At 42.8% G+C, this 14,043-nt stretch overlaps 1 non-coding gene and 1 pseudogene across 1 annotated transcript; both read right to left on the bottom strand.

Moving 5' to 3' along the window:
• Positions 1–377: 377 nt before the first annotated feature.
• On the bottom strand, positions 378–489 carry LOC112423223 (small nucleolar RNA SNORA77). The gene has a single exon (XR_003013704.2). It is a non-coding gene; the product is annotated as a small nucleolar RNA SNORA77 (small nucleolar RNA).
• Positions 490–7,209: 6,720 nt separating this feature from the next.
• LOC105499557 (keratin, type II cytoskeletal 8 pseudogene) lies at positions 7,210–8,730 on the bottom strand (annotated as a pseudogene).
• Between the last annotated feature and the right edge of the window lie 5,313 nt (positions 8,731–14,043).

Genomic DNA, 14,043 nt, shown 5'->3' on the forward strand with positions numbered 1-14,043 from the left:
CCTTCTCTTTCATTCGTTCATTCGTTCCCCTTTTTTGTTTTTTTATTGAAACGGGGTCTCACTCTGTCGCCCAGGCTGGAGTGCAGTGGTGCGATCTCCGCTCACTGCAACCTCTGCCTCCCGGGTTCAAGCAATTCTTCTGCCTCAGCCTCCCAAGTAGCTGGGACTATAGGCGCCCGCCACCACGCCATATTGTTTTTGTATTTTTAGTAGAGACAGGGTTTCACTGTGTTAGCCAGGATAGTCTCGATCTCCTGACCTCGTGATCCACCCACCTTGGCCTCCCAAAGCGCTGGGATTACAGGCGTGAGCCACCGCGCCTGGCCTTGTTTCCCTTTTCTGCTTGGATTTTTCTTTTTCTTCAGGAATGTTTGCCCCTCTGTGTCCCCAGGCAGTTACATCACCCTAGAGAGGCCAAAATGGTCACAGCACCCTGGAATGCTCACTGGCAGACAGAAAAAGCACCCGCTGGATGCTGAGTGAGTCTGCAAAAAAATAAATGTTTTCACATGTGTAAATTCCCAAGAGACTAGCTACTTTCAGTGATAACTTGCAGAGATCACAAAGGCATATATTCTGATAAAGTTAATTTGCTTTAATATTTTTACCTTTTTCTTTACATTTTATAATGGATGTTTTCAAATTTTCAAACGAAAAATGAAAGGATAGTAAAATTAAGCCCCTTTCCATGTACCCATCACCCAGCTTCAATACTTATCAACATATGGCTAATTCTGTTTGGTTTACAACCCTCCTTCCCCCATTGTTTTAAATCAAATGCAAAACATTGTAATAACAACTCTTTTGAATAACTGAACTCGTCAATAAGAAACCTTTTTTCCTCCACAATTTGGAGTTTTTTTCTATTTTCCCTGGAAACTTCAAAGGCTTCATTGTGTATAGGGTGCAATGCGGGTGCACTAAATTCAGTAGTGTAAGTAATAATAACTAGAATAATAATAATAATAATGCTTTCTCCATCATGCAAGTGATTAAATACACCAATGATTTAGCCACATTTAGCTTTGAAGCTACATGCCGTCATTCATCTATTTCTTGTGTGAAAAGCAATCTTTTCTCATGCACCAGAGTTAATTTTTTCAAGACTAATTACTGCAAATGTATTTAAGCATATCTTTAAAGTAAGCCATGTACTTTGACTTGTTTTATAGAATCACAAGAATAAACAAAATAAATAAAAAAACAAAATAAATGTTTTCTGCTTTTTTTAAGACAGCGATTTTAATACATCTGATTAGTAAACAAACACCTTATAATAGCTAAAGAGTACACAAAAAGTACAACTATAAAACAACTAGTCATTTTTTACGATCTTTTCATTAAAAATAGCCATGTATGGGCTGCGTGTGTTGGCTCACACCTGTAATCCCAGAGCTTTGGGAGGCTGAGGTGGGCAGATCACTTGAGGCCAGGAGTTCGAGACCATCCTGGCCAACATGATGAAACCCTGCCCTGTCAGTAATAAAAATACAAAAATTAGCCACGTGTGGTGGCACACGCCTGTAATCCCAGCTACTCAGGAGCTCAGGAAGCTGAGACGGGAGAATCACTTGAACCTGGGAGGCAGAAGTTTCAGTGAGCCAAGACTGCACCTCTGCACTCCAGCCTGGGTGACAGAGTGAGACTCTGCCTCAAAAAAAAAAAAAAAAAAAAAGTCATGTATGATTTCTCAGTATATGCTGCCATTTTCAAACTTAAGCATCATTAGTTTTAGAGAGAAAATCACAAAATACAAAACCTAGGTCAGCAAAAAAGCCGATTATATAACCTTTATTTGTTTTCATTTTAGTACTCTTATCACACTGCCTTCTAGAATTTCAGTACTGAATATCTTGTGAAATTTTTCCCCTAAATTTGTCCATCTAATATGGCTTATTTTCAAATGAAATATTATTTATCAATGTATTAATAAGTAGATCCAAGCCTTTAAAAATAAATATAAAGTTTTAAAATCTTAATCTTTTAAATCTGTCTTGGGAAGTAAAAGATTTTTAATGGGCCGAGCGTGGTGGCTCAAGCCTGTAATCCCAGCACTTTGGGAGGCCGAGATGGGCGGATCACGAAGTCAGGAGATCGAGACCATCCTGGCAAACACGATGAAACCCCATCTCTACTAAAAAAAAATACCAAAAACTAGCCGGGCGTGGTGGCGGCGCCTGTAGTCCCAGCTACTTGGGAGGCTGAGGCAGGAGAATGGCGTGAACCCGGGAGGCGGAGCTTGCAGTGAGCTGAGATCCGGCCACTGCACTCCAGCCCGGGTGACAGAGCAAGACTCTGTCTCAAAAAAAAAAAAAAAAAAGATTTTTAATGTAGAATGAGAGACCCCTCAGAAATCAGAAAAAATATCTTTTCACTCTACGTAGCCTCATCTAGATTAATTAATATGTCCTTAAATAACCATTGTTTGAAAAGAGCTGGCGTTTCACCTTTATGTATAGCTCTAGTGCTTCTAGCATTTAACTAGTCATCATTATGAAATATCTACATAAATACTTTCAGGAAAATATACAGTTTTTTAGGAATATTTCCAGTAAAAAAGTTACAGGGGACTCCTGACTCAATTGAAAAAGAAAGGATTGAAGATTAAAATAGAGACATGTCATATTGCATTGGACCAGTTGATTATCCTAAAGAATACTGACACCACAATAAATTTTGAGGGTAAGTGCTATAGCTTTCTAATTCATCAATTAAAAATCCAGAAATAGGGATGCTTTCCTTAATCAACTGGATCAGTTGATGTTTAATCCAAACATTTTCTCAGCTTCTTGGATATTATTCTGTTGTTGTCTCTACCAGTACATAAGACAGTGCATTCAATAACTTTATTACACACCATATCCTTTTAGTCGACATAAAAGTACTTCTTTTAAACTTCAAGATACATTCCCTATTATTTTGAATATCCTAGGATTTTATTAATTTAGTTCACATTATCCATATTATTCCTGATTCTTTAAAACAATTTGATCATATTTCTTCCCAGCTTTTTATTATTTTAAATTAAGTCATATGTTTTATATTAATAAGTATTATTAATAATTAATAGCATTTTAAAGGAGGAGGATAGATTCCTAGAAGAAGGTAGGGAGGTCAACATTATCTGAAAATGACACTCTGGAAGTGAATTTTCCGTCATGGACAGTCTAGTACTTTCCGGACACAACCTCCAGCTGCCTCTAGTTATACGCCATCATATCTTTTCAAGCTCTTTAATTTGGCAGCTCTTCTACCACCCTATTTAAGTCGTTCTATGAAAAATCATCAGCTGATCTCATTGTATCATGTCAATTTAACTTGTCTTCATTCTCTGTATTCTGACTTCTCTGTAACTTTTTACACCACTGAACAACTTTTCTTTTTCTTTCTTTCTTTTTTTTTTTTTTTAATTCTATTTACTTTTGAATACATGGTTTAGGCTTTCACTGGTTTCCATAACTTCTCTTTATTTATTTATTTTTTCATGTTTCATTTCTTTTCAAAACTCCAAATTTTGTTCCCTAAACCATCGTCCCTTCCTGGGCTTTCTGTAAACTGGCTCCTTTGAGAAGTTCATATCTTCTCATTCAGCCATCACCTTTATGTGAATGACCTCAACTCAACTCAGATATCCTGGCTTCATCACTCATTCATCCATCCATGAAATATTTATTGAATGCTTACAATGTGGCAAGCACTAAATAGATAAGTTGGGCTACTCAGCACCCTGGAAAAACACAGCTCATAGTCCTTTTAACACTAGTGTCCAAATTTCCCTAGCTAGAAATTGTCAAGTCATTTTTGATGACCCTCTTTCTTTAATCCCTAAATAAATTTTTAAAAATAAGTTTTCATTTATTTTATTAAAAATTGGCTTTTGGTTGGACATGGTGACTCATGCCTGTAATCCCAGCATTTTGGAAGCCTGAGGCAGGAGGATCACTTGAGGCTAGGAGTTAGAGATTAGCAAGGGGAAACACTGTGAGACTTTGTCTGTGAAAAAATTTTAAAAATGGTATTATTTAAAAGTACTTTATAGGTCATCATTCTTATGGGCTTCAACACGATTCAAGTTGTCAAATCCCTTGTACCTTCATTACTATGTTAGTTTCCTGATTGGTCCTCTGACTTATTTTCTTCAGCTTGTATAATGTTTTTTATCATGTTATTCTTAATGTTTATAAAACACTATAAGCCCAAAAATCTCCACCTGGTTTTTGAAGCTTACATAATCTAGATCCACCATGCTGCGTAAATTTTATTCCCAACATACACCCTTCTTAAAGCTCAGATGTTTCCCCACAAACACGTATTACTTTTAACTTCTATTATTTGCTAATACCTGTGACTCTTTTTTTCTGGGTTGATTTTTTTCCTCTTCCAAATGGAATTGTAAACATCTGAATGCCAAAATCTAGTTTTAATTGTTGAATTGTATCAATTCTAAAATGCACATTTCTTGCATTATTAACTTCCTGAAAATGAGGGTGTATCTTTTAATCAGTAATGTCTTAAACATTTTAATACAGTTCAATTGGTAATATTTATTTACTTATGTTTTTCGTGGTACATAAAATAATAGTGTCCATAATCAATGGCATTTTAAATTCAATGAAATGCCTTTTTTTTTTTTTTTTTTTTTGCATCTTGATAGTCTTTAATGGAGTATTTAGCTCTTTGCAGACACTCCAAAAGTTTGTTGGTTGATTGTATGGTTTTGAAGCATAAGTGGCTGCCATAAAGATAACCTGCATGTCTAGCATATACCTAATTTCAAAATTAAATTTTAAAATGGTTTGTTTTCTGAAGTGAAGTAGAAAAATAATTAGATAATTATTGATGGCAGCAGTGGCCCATCTGGAGCAACAGCTGTGAAGATGCTGGCTGCAGGAGGGATAGGGGGTGGTGGCTGGTGTTGTGTGTTCTGCGGAGCAGCATAAGCCAGGAACAGGTATGAGACCTGCCCTCTATTGAGTTGGCAGGGCAGGAGCCCTGCACTCCCAGGCACAGTTGCAGCTGCACAGCTGTGGCTCTGAACCCAGAAAGGGTTCTTACAACCTCAGAAGTGCCTGCTGTCTGGCCTCCCACTGTCTGGCCTCTGCCTGCTCCTGGTGCCCACTCTAGTGCAAGCCTGGGTGCTGTCACAACCCAGCCAGGTGTGCATGTGTTCAGGTCAGTGCTGACATGCCGGCCCCCTACCACCTCAGCTCTCTTGGGACTTTGGGCACAGACAATAATGGGAGGGCGGTCGGGGGTGCTGAGGGAAGCTTGGCGTGGGCCTACAGGCACCATTGGGCAATAACAGCCTGGGCACTGTGGACAGCATGTTGATGGCGGGAGACAGACAGGTTCCTGTGTGGAAAAGGGCAGGTCCCTGGTGAAACTCCACCTTCAAGCCAGGGATCCCTTGAAGCATGAGGGCTGGGCTGTCAGTTTCAGGTAGAGTCTGCACCCTGGAGTGACAACTTATGATGCCGTTTCTGGTCCCACCCATGGCTGCCCATGGACCAATCAGCATGCATTTCCTCCCTTCTGAAGTTCATAAAAACCCCAGGACTCAGAGACAGGCTCTCAGAGACAGGATGACCTGTCTGCGCAAAGGAGCTACCCACTCTGGGTCTCATCTCTGCCGAGGGCTGCAGATTCAATGGGACAACCAGGCTGCAGAAAGGAGTTACCCACTTCAGGTGTCCTGAGAGCTTAATGTTGCTCAATAAAGCACCTCTTCGCCTTGCTCACCTTTCAATTGTCCATGTACCTCATTCTTCCTGGACGCAGGACAAGAACTCAGGACCTACCAAATGGTGGGACTGAAAGAGCTGTAACACAAATAGGGAAGAAACACTACACGCCCCTGCCACTGCCTGCTCACCAAGTTGTGGGTGACAAGAAGGCGAGAAGATTTGCCACCCTTTGGGGTGTTCAGACCTAGGGGCTCCCCAAACCAGGGCTGTGACACCCTGTTTGGGGCTCTGCAGTTTTTGGCATCTTCAAGCTTCTGGGCACCACCGCATTCCCTTCATACTCAGGTGCCCACAGTGGGAACTGCTTGCGATGCATCTGATCCAGCCGCAGGCTTGCATGAAGCCAGAATCTGTGCTGGCATCTGGAGCTGACTACCCTGCTGCAGCAACTGATGTGCCTGACTGTGCACAGTGGCCCGACCCCCTGGTTGCTCATGGACGCATGCCTCACTGCTGTGTGCCTGGCTCCAGTCTCTTCCGAGGCATGGGATCCAGTCTGGTAGTGCAAGCTGAGCGCAGTCTGCCAGGTCAAGTGGGCAGAATGAGTCCAGCAGGCCAGAGAAAAACTTGGGCAAAGGCATCACCAGCCACAGAGGTTTACAGCTGGAAGAGCGACACCCTAAGGATCCTGTGACAGTATGTGGAGACTGCTTTTTAAAAATATCATATATCACAATGAATAGAATTCTAAATTTCTGGATTTAGAAATTTAGAATTCTATTCATTGTGATATATGGAATTTTTAAAAAGTAGAAATAGAGAGCATCCCATGCTCTATTTCACTGAGCTTGAAAAATATCTCACTGGTTTTGGGAAATGTGAGATTCTTAAATATTAGCACAAACATACAAGGAATTGATATTTGAAAGGAAATGCAGAAAGTCTCTATATCTCAACTGGACATGGTGGCTCATGCCTGTAATCCCAGCACTTTGGGAGGCTGAGGCAGGTGGATCACAAGGTCAGGAGTTCAAGACCAGCCTGGTCAGCATGGTGAAACCGCGTCTCTACTAAAACTACAAAAAATTAGCCAGGCGTGGTGGTGCGTGCCTGTAGTCCCAGCTACTCAGGAGGCTGAGGCAGGAGAATCGCTTGAACCCAGGAGGCAGAGGCTGCAGTGAGCCGAGATCACACCATTGCACTCCAGCCTGAGCAACAGAGTGAGACTCCATCTCAAAAAAAAAAAAAAGGAAGTTTTTATATCTCTGTTTGTATTACTATATATATTTCGCAGAGCTAGCTGAGGTTTTATTTTGGAAAAAAAAAAAGCTATTGAATTGTAGCTGGAGGCACGGGCTAGGGGAGTCCTCAGGTAGTAAACTCCCCCCCTCGGCGGATGGGCTGAGGGCTAAGACTGAGGCTCAGGTGGGTCTCCCATTCCCTGTGCTGCCCTTCACAGCAGGCTCCCTCACGGGCTCTGGTGCAGCCACAGGAGGGGCAGGCTGGGAGGGGCTGCCGTGGCTATTCACTTGGATAGGACCTCAGAGGACTTGGACACCAGCTTCCCATCACAGGTCTCGATCTTCTTCACAACCACGGCCCTAGTGTAGCTGGTGCAGCTGAAGGAGCTGGAGCCTGTGCCAGAGCCAAAGCTGGAGCCCAGGTCATAGCTAAGGCTGGGACTTGTGAGACCCCCATAGGCCGAGCTCAGACCACCTGCATAGCTGCTGGTGGTCTTTGTATGGATGCTCATGTTCCGTATCCCAGACTCCAGCCGGCTCTCCTCGCCCTCCAGCAGCTTCCTGTAGGTGGCGATCTCGATGTCCAGGGCCAGCTTGGCATTCATCAGCTCCTGGTACTCACGCAGCTGCCGCACCATGTCCTGCTTGGCCCGCTGCAGTGCGGCCTACAGCTGGGACCCCTTGGGGTTGGCATCCTTAATGGCCAACTCCCCGCGCTGCTCGGCATCTGCAATGGCGGCCTCCAGGGAAACCCTCTGGCCTTTGAGACTCTCAATCTCAGCCTGGAGCTGGCTGATGTTCCGGTTCATCTCGGAGATCTCAGCCTTTGTATGCCTCAGGTCATTCAGTGTCTGCAGCTCCTCATACTCGATCTGGTACCGGCTGCGGTTGGTGATCTCGTACTGTGTCTTGACCTCAGCGATGATGCTGTCCATGTCCAGGGAGCTGCTGTTGTCCATGGACAGCACCACAGGCGTGTCTGAGATCTGGGACTGCAGCTCTGGGATATCCTCTTCATACAGCTGCCTGAGGAAGTTGATTTCGTCAGTCAGCCCTTCCAGGCGAGACTCCAGCTCTACCTTGTTCATGTAAGCTTCATCCACATCCTTCTTGATGAGGACAAATTCATTCTCCATCTCTCTACACTTATTGGTCTCATCCTCATACTTGTTCTTGAAGTCCTCCGCCAGCCCCTGAATGTTGCCAAGTTCCGCCTCCAGCTTCAGCTTCTCCTGGTCCACAGTCTCCAGCTGCTGCCTAAGGTTGTTGATGTAGCTCTGGAACATGTTGTCCATGTTGCTCTGAGCTGTCTTCTGCTGCTGCAGGAGGCTCCACTTGGTCTCCAGCATCTTGTTCTGCTACTCCAGGAACCATACCTTATCTATGAAGGAGGCAAACTTGTTGTTGAGGGTCTTGATCTGTTCCTTCTTCTGGGTGTGCACTGCCTGGATGCTGGGGTCCACCTCCAGGTTAAGGGGGCTCAGCAGGCTCTGGTTGACAGTGACAGTGGTGATGCCTCCCATGCCACTGGCCCCACCATAGCCTCTGCCCAGGCCACCCCTGAAGCTGCTGCTGCCCACTCGGGAGCTCAAGGAGCTGATGCAGGCACCAGGCCCACTCGTGTAGGAATGGCTGCTGAAGGCCAGGGGACCAGAGGTGGACACCTTTTAGGACTTCTGGGTCACCCTGATGGACATGGTGGAGGCAGGAGTGGAGGCAGGCAGGCTGAACCAGGCGAAGTTCCCAGAAGGAGTGGAGAAGCTGCTTCTTGATTGACTTCTTATATTATCAATATAATATAAATAACTAAGGCTGGACTTGGTGGCTCACACCTATAATCCCAGCACTTTGGGAGGCTGAGGCGGGTGGATCACCTGAGGCCAGGAGTTGGAGACCAGCCTGACCAACATGGTGAAACCCCATCTCTACTAAAAATACAAAAAATTAGCCGGGCATGGTGGTGCTTGCCTGTAGTCCCAGCTACTTGGGAGGCTGAGGTGGGAGAATCACTTGAACCTGGGAGGTGGAGGTTGCAGTGGGCCAAGATTGCGCCACTACACTCCAGCCTGTGCGCCAGAGCAAGACTCCATCTCTCTCTCTCTCTCTCTCTCTCTCTCTCTCTCTCTCTCTCTCTCTCTCTCTCTCCACACACACACACACACACACACACACACATATACAAAATCACACATATATAACCAAAAAATGTTGTGTAATCAAAATACTCTAATAACAAATTTATACATAAGGAATTACATTCATGAAGAAAGTTTACATTCAAACTTGTTTTAATTGAAATTTTTAAAAAGTCTTCTAAAGGATCACACAGGAAGCAGGTGCCATAATCATGAGAGGAATTTTGTGGGTTTTGTTTTGTTTTGTTTTGAGACAGGGTCTCTCTCTCTTTGTCACCCAGGCTGTAGTACAGTGGTATGATTTTGGCTCACTGCAGTCTCGACCTCCTGGGCTCCAGCAATCCTCCTACCTTAGCCCCCTAAATAGCTAGTACGATAGGTGCGTGCCATCATGCCCAACTACTTCTTTTATATTTTTTGTAGAGACTGGGTTTCACCATGTTGTCCAGGCTGGTCTGCAACTCCTGAGCTCAAGTGATCTGCCCGACTCGGCCTCCCAAAGTGCTGGGATTACAGGGGTGAGCCAACGTGCTTGGCTGAATTTTGTTTTTCTCTATATTCATTTCAGGCTGTGTCTGCATGTTCTTAGTGAAGTGCAGAATTGAGATTACTAACTCAGGCTAGAAATTGTAATGCAAAGGGGAGGATTTTTGATTATTTATAAATGATTTTTACCCATATAAGTCACATCCGAATTAATGAGGATTACATATTCCCATGGCAGATTTTATTACGTAACATGTCAGAGCATGTAATGTAGTGGGATAAAAGTGGATCTTAGAATTCAACAGACCAGTGGCCGGGTGCGGTGTCTCACGCCTGTAATCCCAGCACTTTGGGAGGCCAAGGTGGGTGGATCACCTGAGGTCAGGAGTTCCAGACCAGCCTGGCCAACATGGAGAAACTTTGTCTCTACTAAAAAAAAAAAATACAAAAATTAGCCAGGTAAGGTGTCACTTGCCTGTAATTCCAGCTACTCAGGAGATGGAGGCAGGAGAATCGCTTGAAGTCAAGAGGTGGAGGTTGCAGTGAGCTGAGATCAAGCCACTGTACTACAGTCTGGGTGACAGAGCAAGACTCAGTCTCAAAAAAATTTTAAAAATTAAAGAATTCAACAGACCTGAGACTAAGTATACAAGATCCACTGCTTACTACTTCATTGCAATTTAGCCACTTTATCTAAAAGTGGGATTTTGTGAGGATTAGAGGTAATGCTCAGAAAATGTCTAGCATAGCACTTCACATAGACACTCTAAATCTGTTAGGAGACAAGAATTATACGGAGAACACAGGAACATATTCTAGGATGTATTCACTTCACATTTTTCCCTTTTCCTCAGATCCAAGGCCCTTTAGCCCTTGTAAGGATGTGCCCTTTCTTGCAGGACAATCTCTTACCATTCACGTGTCAGCATAGGCAATGCCTTCTCCAGGGGTGGAATGCTGCCCTCTCCCTCTGGCCTGGGTCTAATAACATTTTGCCTCTTATTTCTCTCCTGCCAGCACTCTAAGCTAGCTTTGTGTAAAGGATTTTTGCCCTTAAGGGACTTTTTGGAAAGCCATACAGTGCAGTGGAACAAGCATTGTATATTGAGTCAAGGGACCTGGGATTATAAGGGATGTGAACTTGGGCAAATCAGTTTACTTTTCTGCACCTTGGTTCTTCTGCAAAATGTTGATATGAGTTGGATAGCGTCTAGGTGTCAGGATATTAACAACCAATGTTACTGCAGACATTAATATTCTAGTATTACCAGCAGGGACTGCAGCTATCAGTATATAACCAACAACTCTACCCATCCTCTACAGAATGATGTGGTGTATAGAATATGGGCTCATGAGTAAGATAGAACTGTGTTCAACCTTGTTACTCAGATCTGTTACCTAACAGATCTGAACTGTGTGACCAAAGGCTGTGTCCTTAGGTTCCAAGTTAAATGTCCTTCTTTATAAAAAGAGAATGGATACCTATTTTATTAGGTTATCATAGGGATTGAATCAGATACTGTTTTTATATTCCTGGGACATAGATCTGTTCTTGTTGAAGGCGTCTTTAAATCCATTATAGTGCACAGTCTTCATCTTATCCAACACTATCAACAGCATATGAAACAGCTGATCACACTCTGCACTTTAATACATTTTCTTTACTTGTACTCTCAGAACTCTCTCTCTCTCATTCATTTTCATTCAACTCCCTAACCTCTCCTTGTTAGTCACTTTGGTATAGATGAGGCTTCTCTATCAACCCTCACTACCAGGCCATCTCATTCAGCTCCATGGCTTTATATAGCATCTTTAAGCTGATTACTCCAGAAGTTGCATTTCCAGCAGATACCTCTCTTATGAAGTCCAGATTCATATGTATAGCTGCCCACTTGATGTCTCCATTTGGCTGACTAATTGACATCTCCATTTGGCTGACTAATAGGAGTATTAAACTTAACAAGTCACAAACTTCTCATATTCATATCACCTCTTTCTTGGTAACTGGCAAATCTATTCTTCAGTTGCTTAGGCTAAGAACTTTGGAATTATCCGAATCACTCCACATCAATCTACTAACAGATTCTCTTGGCATGATTCTCATGTGTCCCTAGAATCTGACTACTTCTTACCTTCCTTCTGTTGCCATTCTAGCCCAAGCAACTATCATCTTCCATCTGGACCTCTGTAGTAGTCTCCTAACAACAAGCAGGAAAGGGAGCTCCCTTTCCTTATAGTAGCCAGGAAGACCCTCCTATGGCATAAGCAATGTCATGTCACTTGTCATAGGTTAAGTTTCCTGGAAGCTGACTGAGGTAGAGTTTAGCATGTAAGACTTTTCAAAGAGTGCCCTTGGGATCAACATTTGTGGAAGGGAAGAAGAAAGCAGAATTGGGCAGACACAGAAGTTAAGTGGCTATACAGATCCAATGACAGGCTTAGCCAACCACATGTTAGCTTTTCAGAGCTAGAATGGCTCCTCAGAATTGTTCCAAACTGGGCTAACACACAGATCTTTATGCTCCCTCATCAATCAGCCATGGATATGGTCTATTCCATAAGGGACACAACCTCAGCAAAGCAGCCCTCTGCAGCTGCAGCAGTCCCTGAAGGGATTGTTACCTACCAGTCAGCCAATAGTACACCCGGTAGTGGAGACAATAGGTATTCATTGAAGAAGGATCGGGGTAGCACAACACAGGATCCATCATATGACTCCTTTCCCTAGTTCCTTCCTGTGGCTTCCCATCACTCAGAATACAAGCCAAAGTTCTTATCCTTTCTCTCTGTCCACATCTCCTCCAACTCTTTCCCTTAATTCACTCCCTTAAAGCCAAGTTAGCTACCCAGGTGTTTCTTGAACCTCTCCATCTCCTACTAGTGCACTCCTGTTTCAGCACTTGGCATAGACATTCCAAATCTGTCAGAAGATTTAGACACTTGGCTATGAAGCTATTCCCCCATATATCTACAGGGCTGGCTTCTGCACTTTATTCAAGTCTCTATTCAATTTTCACTGAATCAGAAGTGCTTTCTCTTACCACCCTAAAGCAAATAACACACTGCCCTCTCACTCCGTTCCCTTATTTTGCTTGATGTTTTTTTTTTAGCATTTAAATTGTGACCCAACATCGGTATATGTATATTTGTTTCTTGCTTCCTCCACTTGGATGTAAGATCCATGAAATAAGGGACTTTGTTTTTATTCATTGCTATATTTCCAATGACTGTCACAGTGCCAGGCACATAGTTGAATCTCAATAAATATTCATTAACTGTAATTATTTTGGAAGCAGGGCAGTATTCTACAGTAACTAAGAATTAAGGCACTGGACGGAAACAAACATAGGTTTTATTTGTGATTCTAAACTTATGAGCTGTGAAATGTAGACTATGTGATATGCTTTCTCTGTACCTGAGTTTTTCCCAGTTGTAAAATGAAGATGATTATAATAGTATGTACATAATAGGTTAGGGGTGAGGTCAAATAGGATAATGCATGTAAAGCATTGTTAAACAGCTAAGTGATAATACTAAGAATCTAAAATTGTTTATAAGCACAGTGCCTACCATGCAGTAAATGCTTAATAGTACTTATTTTTTTGATCATTATTATGATAAATATATGGATTGATTTATGGTTAGAGTTGTTTTTTGATGAGCCTGTGATTGTTGTTTTAAAAATGCAAATAGTTTCTTCAGTTTTTCATTTTCGGATGTCCTGCAGATAGCCTGAGCTTATACATATTTTTTTCTTTTTCTTTTTTTTTTTTTTGAGACAGGGTCTTACTCTGTTGCCCAGGCCAGAGTACAGTGGCATAATCATGGCTCACTGCAGCCTCAAACTCCTTAGCTCAGGTGTTCCTCCCACCTCAGCCTCCCAGGTAGCTGGGACTACAGGCACGTGCCACCAAACATGGCTAATTTTTTTGTATTTTTTTTAGTCGAGTTGAGGTTGCATCATGTTGCCCAGGCTGGTCTCAAACTCCTGGGCTCAAGCAATCCACCCATTTTGGCCTCCCAAAGTGCTGAGATTACAGACATGAGCCACTGTACCAGGCCTGTTCTCTTTCCAAGAGGGAGAAATTTGGTTTATATCTTGGTCTGCTGAGGCTGCTCTAACAAAATGCCATAAACTATGTTGCTTAAACAACCAAAATAAATTTTCTTACAGTTCTGGAGGCTGAGAAGTCCAAGATCAAGGTGCTGGCTTATTCAGTTCCTGGTGAGAGCTCTCTTCTTGGCCTGCAGACAGCCAACTTCTTCTTATGTCCTCATACTGTCTTTCTTTGGTCCATACAGGGGAGCTGGAAGATCTCTTTCAGTTCTCCTGAAGCCACTAAACCCATCATGAGGAGTCTACCCTAGGGTCTTAGTCTAATTCTAAATTACATCCTAAAAGTCCCATTTAAATACCATCACCTTGAGGTTTAAATCTTTAACATATGCATTTTGAAGGGACAGAAATAGTCAATCCATAATAGTTGAATTTTATGT

The sequence above is a fragment of the Macaca nemestrina genome, chromosome 11 (assembly GCF_043159975.1).
Source record: "Macaca nemestrina isolate mMacNem1 chromosome 11, mMacNem.hap1, whole genome shotgun sequence".
Taxonomy (NCBI): domain Eukaryota; kingdom Metazoa; phylum Chordata; class Mammalia; order Primates; family Cercopithecidae; genus Macaca; species Macaca nemestrina.